Here is a 15,434-nt window from a genome sequence, read left to right on the forward strand (position 1 = left end):
TATGTATCCAAATTATCATTCATAAGTCATTCTCAGTTTGTCTCAGTGGTAGTTTTGATTGTTTCATATAGAGAACAACTGGGGACTAAGGACAAGTCTCACTAGCCCAATGGTCAAAAAAAACGCAAAGTAAATGTCTCCAATTCTTATTCACTTAGGCCTGACAAGTCAGTGATTTCAAGATAAAAAGTCAGAAGTGTTGGGCCAAGCCTAACACCTGTGGAACAAGTATTCATGAAGCTTATTCCAAGAACATCCTCAGAAACCATACCAGAAACACCATTCAATCCTTCAATCTCCAGTGTGAAAACCACGATCAGATGGTGAAAAAAGCGGACAAACACACACACTAACAACAATACACAAAATGTTGACAACAAAAAAAATCAATTTATGACCTCTTGCATGAAAACAAAAAGACAAACCAACAGCAATTCAAGCAGAACTACAAATCAAAGACATTGCCATATTGGTCCTAGCCAGCATGGGTTTGTGAAGGGTAGGTCCTGCCTAACTAACCTGATTTCCTTTTATGATAAGATCACCCGTATGGTGGACCAAGGGAAACCAGCTGATGTGATTTTTTTGGGCTTCAGCAAGGCTTTTGACACGGTTTCCCATAGGATCCTACTGGACAAAATGTCCACCATACAGCTAAATAAAAACATCATACGATGGGTGAGCAATTGGCTAACGGGCAGGGCCCAAAGGGTTATGGTAAATGGGGCTGCGTCAGGCTGGCGGGCGGTCACCAGTGGGGTCCCTCAAGGCTCCATTTTAGGGCCGGTACTTTTCAATATTTTTATAAACGATCTGGATGTAGGAATAGAAGGTATTTTGAGCAAGTTTGCTGATGACACCAAACTTGGAGGAGTTGTGGACTCTGTTGAGGGTGGAAAGGCCTTGCAGAGGGATCTGGATAGGTTGGAGAGCTGGGCGATCACCAACCACATGAAGTTCAATAAGAGCAAGTGCCGGGTCCTGCACCTGGGAAGGGGAAACCCTGGCTGCACGTACAGACTGGGCGATGAGACGCTGGAGAGCAGCCTAGAAGAGAGGGATCTGGGGGTCGTGGTAGACAGCAAGTTGAATATGAGCCAGCAGTGTGCCCTGGCAGCCAGGAGGGCCAACCGTGTCCTGGGGTGCATCAAGCACGGCATCGCTAGTAGGTCGAGGGAGGTGATTGTCCTGCTCTACTCTGCGCTGGTGCGGCCTCACCTCGAGTACTGTGTGCAGTTCTGGGCACCACAGTATAAAAAGGACATGAAACTGTTGGAGAGTGTCCAGAGGAGGGCTACAAAGATGGTGAAAGGCCTGGAGGGGAAGACGTACGAAGAACGGCTGAGGGCACTGGGCCTGTTCAGCCTGGAGAAGAGGAGGCTGAGGGGAGACCTCATCGCAGTCTACAACTTCCTCGTAAGGGGGTGTCGAGAGGCAGGAGACCTTTTCTCCATTAACACCAGCGACAGGACCCGCGGGAATGGGGTTAAGCTGAGGCAGGGGAAGTTTAGGCTTGACATCAGGAGGGGGTTCTTCACAGAGAGAGTGGTTGCACACTGGAACAGGCTCCCCAGGGAAGTGGTCACTGCACCGAGACTGACTGGATTTAAGAAGAGATTGGACTGTGCGCTTAGTCACATGGTCTGAACTTTTGGGTAGACCTGTGCGGTGTCAAGAGTTGGACTTGATGATCCTTAAGGGTCCCTTCCAACTCAGGATATTCTATGATTCTATGATCTATTGTCCAGGAAAATGGCAGAAAATATGTTGAGGGGACTTATGCAGGTAGTCTGAGGAATCATAGAATCATTAAGACCTCAAGATCATCTGGTCCAACCATCACCCTACTGCCAGTATAACCAACTAAACCATGTCACTATGCACTAAGTCTAAGCTTTAAAAAAAAGATTGTTAGCAGAGGATGGTTTCGATCCATCGACCTCTGGGTTATGGGCCCAGCACGCTTCCGCTGCGCCACTCTGCTGCTTGATTTTCATCAGAAAAGGCTAAGGAGAAAGAAAGAAGTAACATATGGGATGCAAAGCTTCAGTCTGAGTTGAAAGACAGATAATCCTAATTTTATCGCTGATAAGCAGCACAGCATATTCTCTCTCCGTATCAGCCAGGCATTTCAGAAGTTTCTTACAGTAGTGTGCTGAAATCCCAAATGTACCTGCAGTCCACACTTGGGAGAACAAACAAACAAACAAACCCCACTAAGCAACAGAACAGGAATAAAAATAAGACCAAGAAACAGAAGATCATGGAAAGTTTTATCCTGCAAAATACCTATTAACAGAATCAAATTAAAACAGGCCAGAAAGCTACAAAAGGAGCAGAATTTCCTTAAAGAAGAATTTGGTTGTGTGTTAGGGATATTCCTACTACAGTCTTGCATTTCTAAGCCTAAAACAACTGCCCTATAACCATTCTTTCAATACCATATTTCAAGTCACCTAGGTTCCTTACTTCCACTGCAATATTAGGATTGCTATTTTAGTATTTCATTCCCCAAACAGTGAGCAGCCTTCTTCTAATATGTCATTTAGTCTTATCACTTTTGACCCATATCTTCTAAATAAATGTCATCCAATCCTGCAAGCATCTTCCTACATAAGGCAATCCTACATCCTCTTAAAGGGGATCTTGCTCAGCTTCACAATAGAGATTAATAGTAACACAATAACCTATCTCAAGACATAAACCAGGTTCTTAGTGTGTCCTAACTAGCCTTCCTCTTTGCTGGTTTTAATGTATTTCTGATGAAGACAACCCGCTATACCAAATGAGGCAATACAGAGGGCAATGATCAGGCTGGTAGAGGAAAATGCCCACAGTTATCACTTTCTTATATTTTAGGATATCAGAGCCACCAGAGACTGTACCACTGTACAGTCAGTACATCTGAAACATCTCACAACGTATTAAAATTTCATGTACAACAGAACATTTTTATGAGATATCCTTTTCCTTAAGGAAAAAAAAATCCTTTGTTTTCAAACAAAATGTTTTTCTCATTCAGCATCAGCTTTCACTAGCCAACTATTCAATTGTACCCAGAGCCTTAACATGAAATTTTTTCAATTACTACATATTCATAATGGTGAGGAACTTATTTCTAACTATATTGTTGGAATAGAGAATAGCAACTGTATCATCTAAACTCTTGTCTTCAAGTTAGTTTTATTTCTTAGTTCTCTTTTAGCAATCCCCTATTTAACCATTTACAGGATTTGGACAGGAAAAAAAAAGAGGTTGCATTAACTTTTCATTGGAGACATAGATGTATTAATGCATTGATAGTTTGGATCTCATCCTACATGCTAATACATGTAAGCACTTAGCTTAAAAACAAAAAAAAATCTTTTCATTTAGGCACTGGAGTGGGCTGCCCAGGGGAGTGGTTGAGTCACCATTGTTGGAGGTCTTTAAAAGACGTTTAGATGTAGAGCACAGTGATGTAGTTTAGTGGAGGACTTGTTCGTGTCAAGAGGTTGGAAAAGGTGATCTTGGAGGTATGTTCCAACCTAGATGATTCTGCAATAATTCTGAAGCCTTTAAAAACAGCTTTGCTCTTGGAAAAGTAGAATCCAGGTAACCAAGTAAAAATGCAAGCTATGTAATTAATTTTACCCTAAACCAGCTTTTATTTCCTACTCATTTTTGCTAGTTGTTAGAAACACTCTCCAGATAATAAAATCAGTCTAAAAAAAAAAAAAGAAAGAAAAGAAAAATAAAGAAAAAAATAAAGAAGTCTGCAGAGAAACTTGAATAAATTCCTCCTTCTGTATGTATCATGAAGGCAAACTTGTCTATCCAGCAATACATATGTAAAACTCATAGTGTACAAAAGTGATCTTTTACCTGGGGAAAGTGGGGTAAGAGTGTTACAGAAAACAAGAAGAAAAAAAAATCATTCAATTTATTATCAAGTTACAGCACCAAAAGACCAGAACTAGTTTTAAACCAGATTTAAGGGTGTTGTTTACATGCTGTCCAAAACTGTATTTGGCACACATTTGAATACTAGGAGTTTTTAAAACCTTTTCATTTCATGTTCATAAATGAGCTGCTTTTTCCCTGGCAATAAAACCATATTTTTTCAAGCTAGGTCACTTGGAAAAGCACCCAACAACTGCCAGAATTCCATGTGTGTGTTTTTTTTTGTTTGTTTGTTTTGTTTTTTTTTTTTTTAAATTCAAAGTTAAGTTATTTTATTTTGTCCTCATTTAGGGAATGTTAGACTTTTAAGTGGTGATAATGAAGTTATCATTGCTGTATCAAGACAACTACCATATCTAAAACAAACCTCTACCTTAGAAGAACCTGAGATTAAATAAATGACTTGGAATAAAGAAAAAAAAAATGACTTCATACACAGTTTATACCTAAACAATTTTTCAGTTAATGTTTTTTTCTACAACTAGCTCACGGAAGGCCAAAACTTGCCAAGCATGACTAGATAGGTGATGAGCTGGGACAGTCTTTTTGAATATAGTTTCTTGTTTAAAGCTAGAAAGAAATGTCACAAGTTTGACTTCCTACATCAAACACCATTCCTCGCATCTAATAAGTGCCTCCTCTAGACAATACGATTTGAAGATTAGCAGAATGATTTACTGGCTGTTGATGGTTATTCCCACACTCCCTGTTTGACCTTCTGACACGTCTATGAAGTCAGAGACCTCAACCTCTCAGCACTGGTCCAGCTCCCAGAACAGTATCATGATCTCTGATTTACTGTTAAAAAAAATAAAAAATAAATTAAAAAAAGCTCCAATATTTGATATCTCCTAACTAGGCTCTCTTTAGGTCAGAACTGAAATTAAATGCACACACTCACAAAATAAAAAGGCACAACTTTGAAAGCCGGTATGATTGACCAATACTAGCACAGTCCCTTGTGAATCCAGATGAGGCCAACAGAAAACATTAAATAGCTGAAGCACAGAAATAGTTCCACAGAACCATGACATTTAAAAATAACGATACTATAAAAAAATAGAATCACTTAATGCCAGACTGATTATCTGTCATAAACATAACTTAAATTCTGGAATTATCTAGAAAGCAAGTTACATCAACATGAAGATAGTCCAAGATATAGCTAGACTATCATATTCACTTTCTCTCAACTGAGTCTTTTGTACAGCAGTTCATTAGTGTGTCATCCACATTTCCACTGGCAATCCTTTAAGAGACAGCAAAAGATAATATTTGTGCTCCTTTTCTCTTGGCAGTAACCAATTGTTTTGGGGGACTTAACCAGAGAAAAAATAGGAGAAAAATGAGAACACTGTCTTTCAAAGACTGTCATTCTTAGCTGAGTTCATTTTTGAAAATACTTTTATAGTACTGAGTAGCTGTAGATGCATTAGTCTAGTTTCAAATAAGGTAAATGTACCAAATGAAAATCTTAGCATGCCATATCTTCTCCTAAACCTATATCCATATCCCATCTGTCATTGCCCATTCCTGTTCATTTTAGATTAAATTAGATTAAAAAAAATAAAAAAAAAAAACTCTCAATCACCACAACAAGCTGACCAAGGAGTCACAGATGAAGGCTGGTCTACCATCAGAAGAGTCACATTTCTCACATCTCTGCCCTTATAACACACAGTTAGCTCTGATGACCAAACTTGTATGCGTTCTGTCAGCTCCATCCCAGTAGGAATGCTTTGTTCAGGCCTTGAGAGCAAATCGCTCCTGCTGTCCATTATGGCACACATCTCATCTGCCTGTCCATTTGCGATTTCCTTGGTGATACTTTGCAGAAATAAGTACTTCCTTGGCCTGACTCCACAACTAATTAACGCATGCTTTTTTAGTTTTGTTTGGTTTTGTTTTTGTTTTTGTTTTTTTTTTTTTAATTAAGCCTACAGAGCCCAATTGTATCATATCTGTGAAAATAATAATAAAAAACAAAGCCCGAGTAAAACAACTGCAAAAAAAAAATTCTATGCTAATTCAGAAATCTACCAAAGAAGTTGCATGTAATCTTAGTATAGCCCAAATGGAGCTTAGCTGGGGACAAGTACAGAACAGCACTTTCAAGAGCATGAAGTCCGAGACAGACTGCTTTAGGTGACAGACCAGTTTTTTCCTGATTTATTTGACCTAGCCAGCACTGTGCTTATAGAGAAAATGGTGAAAGGAGGGGAAGCAAGTTTTTATGATCATGAATTGAGATCAGGCTTTCCCTCTTTGTGCACAAATATTCTTTGTCATCTTTAAGAAAAAAAGAGTAATAAAATTCCTCCTTAAGAAGAAATATACCTCTTCCTAAATCTAACAAATCTAAAGCATCAGCCTACTCATGGCTCTTGTTTTATTTTGCAGTGTAGTTATCCTTGTCTGAGCTTTCTACCTCAAATATTGTATCTTTTGTTTTCTGTTCTCTTCTCCTCAATACAGCAGCATGTAGAGCAACAGGGCTTAACAGAAAGACTGGGACTGTGAGAGCCAAGTTGCTGATTTAGCTCTAATTCCTAATTGCTTAATCCCGGGCAAATTTATCTCCTTGACCAAACTTTTTCACCTGTACAATGTAGTTAACATTCATGATCTGCAAGAAAATGATCTCTAGGCTTTATAAATAAAATGAATTAAACCTGGCTTTATACAGAAGCCTTCAGGAAAGAGCCTGCACAGACCAATGGGAGAAACTTCAGGTAGGGGCACATAGAGTAGACATAAGATGACAAGTTTCACCCAAAGATCTACTATAATCATATAGATTTTGTTAACAAATTTAAATCAATAGCAAGGAATAAGTTAATACACCATTAATTCAGATATTACTATATTGTGGGCTCCACAATATAAAAAGGATGTTAAAGTACTTGAAAGCATTCAGAGGAGGGCAGCAAGGCTGGTAAGAGGGCTGGAAGGCCTGTCCTGTGAGGAGAGACTGAGGACGCTCGGGCTGACTGTTCTAGGGAAAAGGAGGCTGAGGGGCCACCTTACTGCTCTCTGTGGCTTCCTGAGGTGGCAAAGCACAGAGGGAGGTTCCAGGAGGCTCCTGGGAATCGATGGCAGGATGCATGGGAATAGCATGGAGCTGGTCTGGAAAGTGGCACGAGGAAAAATTTTACTATGATGGTGATCAGACACTGGGACAGGCTTCCTAGAGTGGTGATTGATGTCCTATGCCTGTTGGTGTTCAAGAGGCAGTGGGGCAATGCCTTCAGTAGCATGCTTTAAGTTCTGGGCAGCCCTGAGGTGGTTGGGCAGTGGGACTTGATGTCTTTGACGGTCCCTTCCAACTGAACTATTCTATTCTACTAAATATCAAAACCTTTAACAAAGATCAAGGACATCTGAACCATTCCCAGCATTTTTTTTAGATTGTGTTTTGTTGTGGTTGGTTTGTTGTGGGTTTTGGGGGAGTGGGGAAGGATGTTCGGGATTGTTTGTTTTTGTTTTCTGCTAATGAACATAAGGCAAGGCTTGGCTTAATATTTTTCCCAAGAACTAAAACTATTCTCCTGCTTCCCATGAATTTCCTAAGGGGAACTCAGAGATGAATCTAACAGTGAAAAGTAGCACTATGGCTCACTAAATTACCATGCAAGACTATCTTCATACTAGTCTCAGTAAGACCACGTAGCACTTGATTTTCTGCTATGTAAGCTGCCCCTAGACATTTTCTCATACGGAAAATTTCATGCTTGCTTTAACATTACAGTTTTTGTCCTTCCATAAAAGAAAAAAGGACAATTTTATTTTTTATTCCTTCCCTGCTTATCTTTAGTAGCTGCCAGGCTCAGTTTTGCAACAAGCTGAATTGAGAGAAACCAGCATAAGTACTTTCATAACTTAAGTCTTTTTTTAAGTCTTATAGCTCAGAGGCACTTGACTCCTAAAGCATCATGTGATACAAGACTACATTTCCAACCAAAAAAAGGCATTTTTCTTAAGATGAATGGCCACAACTCACTCCAAATGTCATCCAGATGCAAAAACATGTTTCAGTACTAGCCCACAGCAGAATCATGTTGGAATGAATGCATGAATCTCTGATGTGAAGGGAAGTGCTATTCTGTGTTGGAACAAAAGTGGAGGAAGCTTACTGCTGGCTGTTGATCCTTGCTTTAGCAGTAAGCAAGCTATTTCTACATCTCTCTGGTGAAGTTGCTGGTGAAGTTGAATGCTATACCTTCCTCACTTTCTCGAGCAAAGCTGTGACAACATGGTGTAGGGTAGCTCAGGACAGGAGCCTGTCTGGGAAAAGGGGGAAAACAAACAAAAACGCCCCCACGCACAAGCAGCCCTTACATAGCAAAATCAATTGCTTGGTTGCTTGATTTTCTTTCCCTCCATACCCAACAATAACTTACCAGCATTACTGAGAAGAAAGAAGATTTATTTAATTTTCTATTAATGATTTAAGCTATTACAGTTTTCATAAATGTGATATCACTAACAAGTTTAATATTTCTACTCAGATCATTATTTACTATTGACATTAATTTCTAATGCTGCTTATAAGAAGGGCTTGTTTTGTTTGTTCTAGCTTTCTTCACAGCTCATCTGCCTAATTGCTGTTTAACTGCAACAGTCATGTTCATGGTACTGAAAAAAACACCTCCAATAGTAATAAAAAAGGATGCCCTGCTGAAAATCATGAATAATGATTCATATTCAAGCATCCATATTTTTCCTGTAACAGGCCACAATATTAGTCATCTTTTTCCACTAAAAAAAAAAAGTAATGTCTTCTGTTGCTGTCTGTTATTGTGTCAGTCATAAGAGTTTGGATACTTGTTTGATGAGATCGGCTTTGGGACCTTTTCTAATGCAAAAGAAAAATGGAACATAACAAGTGTCTTGACCAGCAAGCTACAAAGATTTTCCAAAGATGAGTCTGAACTCCTCTTGGTGAAGGATTTCTTCTTTGTCTAACAAATAATTCTTCACTTAGCCAGCAATAGTATAAGAACAAATGTAAGGAAAAATGTCTGATTGAACTTAGATGTCTAAGTGTTTGATTTCAAACATAAATCAGGAAAAGAGCACCATTTTATATCTATCATTATTCTGTGTTTTGTTTCCATTTCCAAATGAATGGCTGTTCAGTTGTACCAATACTTTGAATTTTTTTTTAATCCGAATTTATGTATTTTCCTGTCATCAGTTCTCTATGAGGAGACCTTATAAGTAATAAAGGATGACCAAATATAGAAACACAGGGACAGAATAAAGGACTGATTATCAAGAGATCCTGTTTGACAGAAGTATTTGGAGCTTCATTACTTGCCTATGAGCTGGAATTTGATCAAGTTACATGCAATTACTGATTTTTTTTCCACACAAAAAATACAAAAACCTGTTCTGTATTTTCTGTGTTCACTCACTATATTGGAATAGAGCTAGAATTACTGCAGCCACTGTTCCAACTAGTAATTATAAACAATTGGAAAATTGCAGTTTTCATATCTTCCATGAAACCAGCTACACAATTCTCACGCCATGGTTTTCATAATACCCCATTTATTAATGCATACAAATGTAAGATACAGTTTATGCTTTCATGGGGTAGTGCTTCTTCCCTTTTGTTTATCTGAAAAATACTAATGGCCTCCAAACACATTTATTCTTACCTATGAGACATCTGCCGATACAGCCTATTAAATATTCTGAAACAGCAATTCATAAGGGAATTGTATTTGGAATAAGCATCTACTTCATTAAAACAAGAAGAAAAAAACAAGGGTGATTATTTTGATTAAATGACAAGACTAATACACACAAAATAAAAAAAAACTGCTGATTTGAATACTATCTTCGAAGGATAAATGCTTTATCTAGATTATGGTTGACAACTCTGAATAGTTTTCCCTTGCTTGAGGTAGTTTACTGAGTTGATCCAAGTTTTGATAAACTGCTGGATACAGGGTCCATTCCATAGCAAAGACATGGTTATTTATTCTTAGGTGTAGGTTTTCAGTATATTATATGTTATATGGTATATTTCCTCACCTTAGAGGAAATCAGGCTGCATATGACACAAAAAAGGCTATTCTATTCATGGTTCTGGATCTTAAACTTCAAAGGTTTTGCTTTACTCAAAGAGTCTATCCCCCTCCATAGCCAAGTTCCTCTTGGTGCAGTTTTCAGCATGACTAGTCTCAAGTAATGGATTTTTATTTTGAACCCAAACTATTTTTGCTTTTACTTGCATTAACAGCAGAGCATTCTCTGGATCAGTATACTGGATTGACCAAATATCAAAGTAACTTAATGCACTGAACTTCTAACTCTACTATATCTAACTTTCATCACCGACTCTCCTTTTATATTTGGCTTCCAGAACCTTTTTTTTTTTTATTAAAAGAAAAAAAAGACAAAGAACAAAACTAAAAACAGCAACCAGCAGCCTCCATTCTCTATTATCAAGTGATCCCACGTTTAGCTTTGTTAGATTGAGATCAGCCTTCCACCCACTGATCCCCTGTGTAGCTAGCCCCTAGGCTAATGAAATCCACTCTTAAGGTTCATGTTACTGTAACATGCAGGCAGCCTTATGCAATTGTCAGTGAGTGCCTCCATTAACAGCTCCTGAGACCCAGATTGATAATACCATAAGCCTCCTTCCTTGCCACAAGTTATATGAAGCAAGGAAGAACAGGGAAGCCATGGTTTAATGCTAGAGTAAATTTGACTGCAGGAATTCCAGTAAAAGGTATTCCAATAAAAGACATCCCAACTACACCATGTTCACTGTGGATTCACTGCAGTAACAGAGAGACTAAAGCTTACTGAAAATTAGTCAGATCAGATGTTATGTTTGTTGCCATAACTGACAAGAGGCAATAAGGCTTTTATAATCTTCATTTTGTTTGCTGATGATGACTTGACAAGAACTAATTGCATGCTCAAACCCAGTCAGAAAAAACTTTTAATACTAGGCGGTCTATTACTACTTACTGTGCCCAACACACAGACAGGGCATCTAAAATATAGAGCTCACATTTAAAAATAATATATATATTATTATAATAATATATATATATATATATATATATAAAATTTTGCTTTGCACTGTTGTTTGCTATTGCATTTCTACTATTTTCACAATTATGCTGAATCCCACACTTTGAAGTTCAGCACAGCTTTGCTGCTGTATCATCCCAGCCCTTGATCAAAGGATGAAGCTCTGCATTTACCCTAGACAATACCACAAAACCCCTTCACTGATGACAGTCCCAAGAAAAGGGCAAAGGGAGCTTTGGCCACACATATTCCTAGTTACAGTTCTTTGCAATACAGCTCTAAGTACTAGCTTCAAAACACTGCTGCCTGTGCACAAATCCAGCTGAAGGCACTTCAGGGTTAACAAAACAGTTAAGTTATCTGCTCCTTAACAGTTGCACTGCTGTTTCCACAAACCCAGCCCCATAATGCTGGGGCTCCCAGTTTCTGGCAGCTGGGCTCGCTCCAACGCCACACGGTCAGTGCAGCTGCACAAGCTGCAGCTTGGTGAGGAACTTCCCCTTCAAGGAAGGATTCTGTTTTGCTGGGTTTTGACAAGGGCAGGATCTCATGTGAGGTGTGATTGCAATTTACAAACCAACCAGGCTGCCTGGGATTATGGCACAAGTGTTAACTTGCCAGGCATGAGAATATATAGGCATGAGAATGATGAAGAAACTTTTTTTTTTTTTCAGTTCTCATCTGTGAAATAAAAAAAGCATACAATGAAACAGAGTTTATCCTGGGAGAAACACCAGTGAGGCTTAAAATGAAATACTTTAATGCAACTGACTTTTTATTATTTTCATTGTTGTTTAGGTTTGTACTGCAGATCATCAAATGCAGTTTCCCTGACCAATTTGCCTTTGTTTTCACAGAATAAACACTTCAGTAATTGTCTGAGGCATAAGCTCCCTTAGAAAAACTTGATTACTAAGTAGCAAAATCTCAGGATTAATACCTATAGTGAAGTAAGAAGAGATGTCCTTCAAACAGGAAAAAAAAAAAAACAAAAAAAACAAGCAATAGAGCTATAAGATGAACTATTTTGCTTAATCACCAAAAAGGAGATTGGTTTCTTAAGAACAAGTATACACCACCTCTGCTTCCACCTTTGTGGCTGCACACTTCAAAATGGGAAAGTTGACCTATTCACAACAGCCCTTTAATTAGTGCTGGTAAAAGTGTCGCACTCCTCCAACACCAGCAAAAAAGAGGCTCCTTTCAATTACCTGACTTTATAGTTTCCTGAAGTGTCAGAATTGGCATCAAAGATGAAAAACATGGAAATCCCAGCCACACTGGCTTTTGCTCTTTTTAACCTGACCAAATCTTATGGCAAGGCCACAGAAATAGCTGAACTGAGACAGTAGCAGGGGCTAACACAAGTTATCTAGAGATGGAAAGACAGAAAATAAAGAGATTGGTGCTGCTTGGGATTAGGCTTGCTGGTACTGAGTATATTTTAGAAATCATCCCTTTTCTGAAAAAGGAAAGGACACTGACCCCTAGGGTCATTTGGGAAACACACAAACTGATGTACCATTGTGTAGCATGGTGCTCGCATTACAAGATAAAAAGTCCTGGGAAGGAAACACTACAAAAGTCAAAAAAAGTAAATTAAAAAAAAGCTTTAAATCATTATGCAGACTGCCTAAATTTGCATCTGCAGGCAGCCCAGGAATTTAAGAATACAATAAAAATTTTGCTTAATCTTCATATCAATTTTACCTGAACCCTAACTGCAGACAGAGAGGTATGGATGAAAAATGTTGCCTTAGCACAAACATTCAGTTATTTTAATTAATGCAGGACAGAACCAACACAACAGCATATCATGTGAGAATTTCCCTTAAAATTTTAATTTTTAAAAATTTTAAATTGGCTACTAAAATAGTTGCAGGGGGGCGGAGCATTTAGGAATTCATGTCCACTTCCACTTTTCTTCATAGATGTAGACAGGATTAGATAAAGTCATAATAAAGGAAAAGTTAAGTGCTACAGTAGAATTAACAATATTTTTTAGTGCATTAACAGCTAGCTAGTATATCCTAGACAACCACTTAAGCAGGAAATTCTTCTCTAAATGCAATATAAACACTATTCTTGTTCTCCATATAGGACTTGTCTATGGCAAGGAAAGTAACTAAGCAAAGAGTCTTGCAACACCTATAAATACTTATGAAAATAAATGAACTGGATTTACCAGCACTAAAATAGACATAAAGGCCTCTTGGTTTAGCTGTACTTGGAAAACATCTAGTGTTACTCTACCTGGCACTGGCTGCTCCTCAAAAATGGCTGTTTGCAAAGATTTTTTTTTTTTTTTTTTTTTTTTACAGGAGCACCAGCATCCCATTATAATAAATGGCAAAGCACTATATTTGGTAACAGCTCTTGAAGTATGCAGTTCCTTTAGATTACCAGAGGCGATGTGAAGTCTAGTATGTCAGGCATCTTGAACTGTGTCAGACAAGGCTAGCAAGATGAATAGAGGTTTAAATTTAATTAGCGAACCAGCACCTGACCAAACAAAGGCGTGTCCAGACTGAAACACCCTCATATACTTAAACAGATGCTTTTCTTAATTTTAAGATGTGTAAAGCTGGCATTTAAATATACCAAACCACTGTATAAAAAGATCTGTGAAAGCAACCCGAAGGATTTCCATCAACCCTTCAAAAAGGATGAAAGTGAGGGCTTGTTGAGTGCTGCTCACACATGGCAGTCACAGGGAAGGTTTAGGGCACTTTCCAAAGAAATGAGATCTATCTATATTTTTAATTCCAGTGGACTAAGCATAACAAAGAGCTGAATGAGGTTAAAGAAAAGTCACCAGAAATGGCTCTTCCTCCAGTATCAGCTGCTCGGAGAAACACCAGTGCCACGAGAAGTTCAATAACTGTCTGCACCACCAGGACACGTTCTGGGTGCAGGAAGGAAAGAATTCCTAAACAGAACTACATGAAACTACTAAATTACAGTTTAATTCTGATTTTTTTGTTGCTGAAAGTTAGGGAGGTTGAAATTAATGAAGGCAGACACAACCAAACAGGTCAAGAAAATTTTATGAATAAGAATAAAGCAAAGAATGTGCAATGCTGGGCCTTCTGGCACTTCAACAGTCTGAGGGTTGCTCAAGGATAAAATCTTTTTCAACAACACAAGTGCTTGCACTGAATTGCTATTCATAATTCAGATTTGAGAGATAGTATGTATACACCTTAATAGTTAATCTAATGTAACATCATTGCATAAAAGAATACCTATAATGGAGTTGTAAAGAAAAAAAACTTCCTCAGATGCCAATCCTAGCAGATTTTTATTGGAGTCCAAACAAAATCCTTTGTCAGTATTTCCAGATTATTAAACCAGATACAGATCTAAACACTGCACAAATTGAAAAGGAGTCCAAGACCTAAACATTTATTAAAGAACACAGAAAGACTGAAAACCTAGGAAGAGCTATAATATTTCTTATGATAAAGTTATGTTAAGATTCGTTGCAGAATCTTTTCTTTAAGTGATGTTGGAGCTTAAAAATAAAGGAAATTGAGAAGAACAATGGGACAAAAGTGCCTGTCCGCAGCAGGATTAAATGGCTTTAGAAAATTATACCTTATATTTTCTTCCCATGATCTGAAGAATTTATCATAGTTTACTTCGTCATGACTTATCTAGGAGTCATTACTGCATCAATATTGGACACGCTAGAGAAACAATTGAGATATACATCCACTACATCTTCTCATCCATAACAGCAGCTCTTTTCTTAGTGAGCTTCCTTAAGCAACAGCTGGGGATAAGTTAAAACTTTACAATACTATCTAAAAAGCACAGTCATTTCTATCTCTCTATAGAAAAGTATATTTTAAAATATGTCCCTTCGGTCTGCAATACAAATATATTTCAAGGGAAGAAAAAAAAGGAAAAGCCCTAATTCTCTATCTTATTCCAATGAATGAAAAAAAATCCTACAGCCTTTGCTCTTCCAATAAATAACTCTAAACAGCAAACCACAGTGTAAATGTTCTAAAATTCCTTCCATGACAAGATCAAATCAAGCTTTGGTTTGGACATGTTACTTATAATAGCAATGATGACAGTTTGGGAATACAGTCTCATTTCTAAACTAAGTATACATTGCAAAGCTATAGTGAATCCGAGTCTGAATTAAACTCAGTCCTGATTTAATTAAAATATCTTATTTGACCATGCATAGAGCTTATGCTATGGAAAAGAATGAAGCTCCATTTCCATTTGTTTCTATTTTCATAGCATTGTGATTGGCTACAAAGGTTGGAGTTCATATTTTTCAGACTACTAACACCTTTTTTTTGGTTTTTGGTGTGATAGTCTACTGAAGTGCAAAGTTTGTGCAAAAAGCTACAAATCAGCCTCTGCAATCTTTTAAAACAGGTGAACATGAAACCATGACACAAGGAAACACAACTGTA

General features: G+C 37.9%; 1 non-coding gene across 1 annotated transcript; it reads right to left on the reverse strand.

Annotated features, from left to right (window-relative positions):
• Window positions 1-1,912: 1,912 nt before the first annotated feature.
• Window positions 1,913-1,984, reverse strand: TRNAM-CAU (transfer RNA methionine (anticodon CAU)). Its single transcript has one exon. It is a non-coding gene; the product is annotated as a tRNA-Met (tRNA).
• Between the last annotated feature and the right edge of the window lie 13,450 nt (window positions 1,985-15,434).

Source organism: Anas platyrhynchos, chromosome 3 (assembly GCF_047663525.1).
Source record: "Anas platyrhynchos isolate ZD024472 breed Pekin duck chromosome 3, IASCAAS_PekinDuck_T2T, whole genome shotgun sequence".
NCBI classification, from domain to species: domain Eukaryota; kingdom Metazoa; phylum Chordata; class Aves; order Anseriformes; family Anatidae; genus Anas; species Anas platyrhynchos.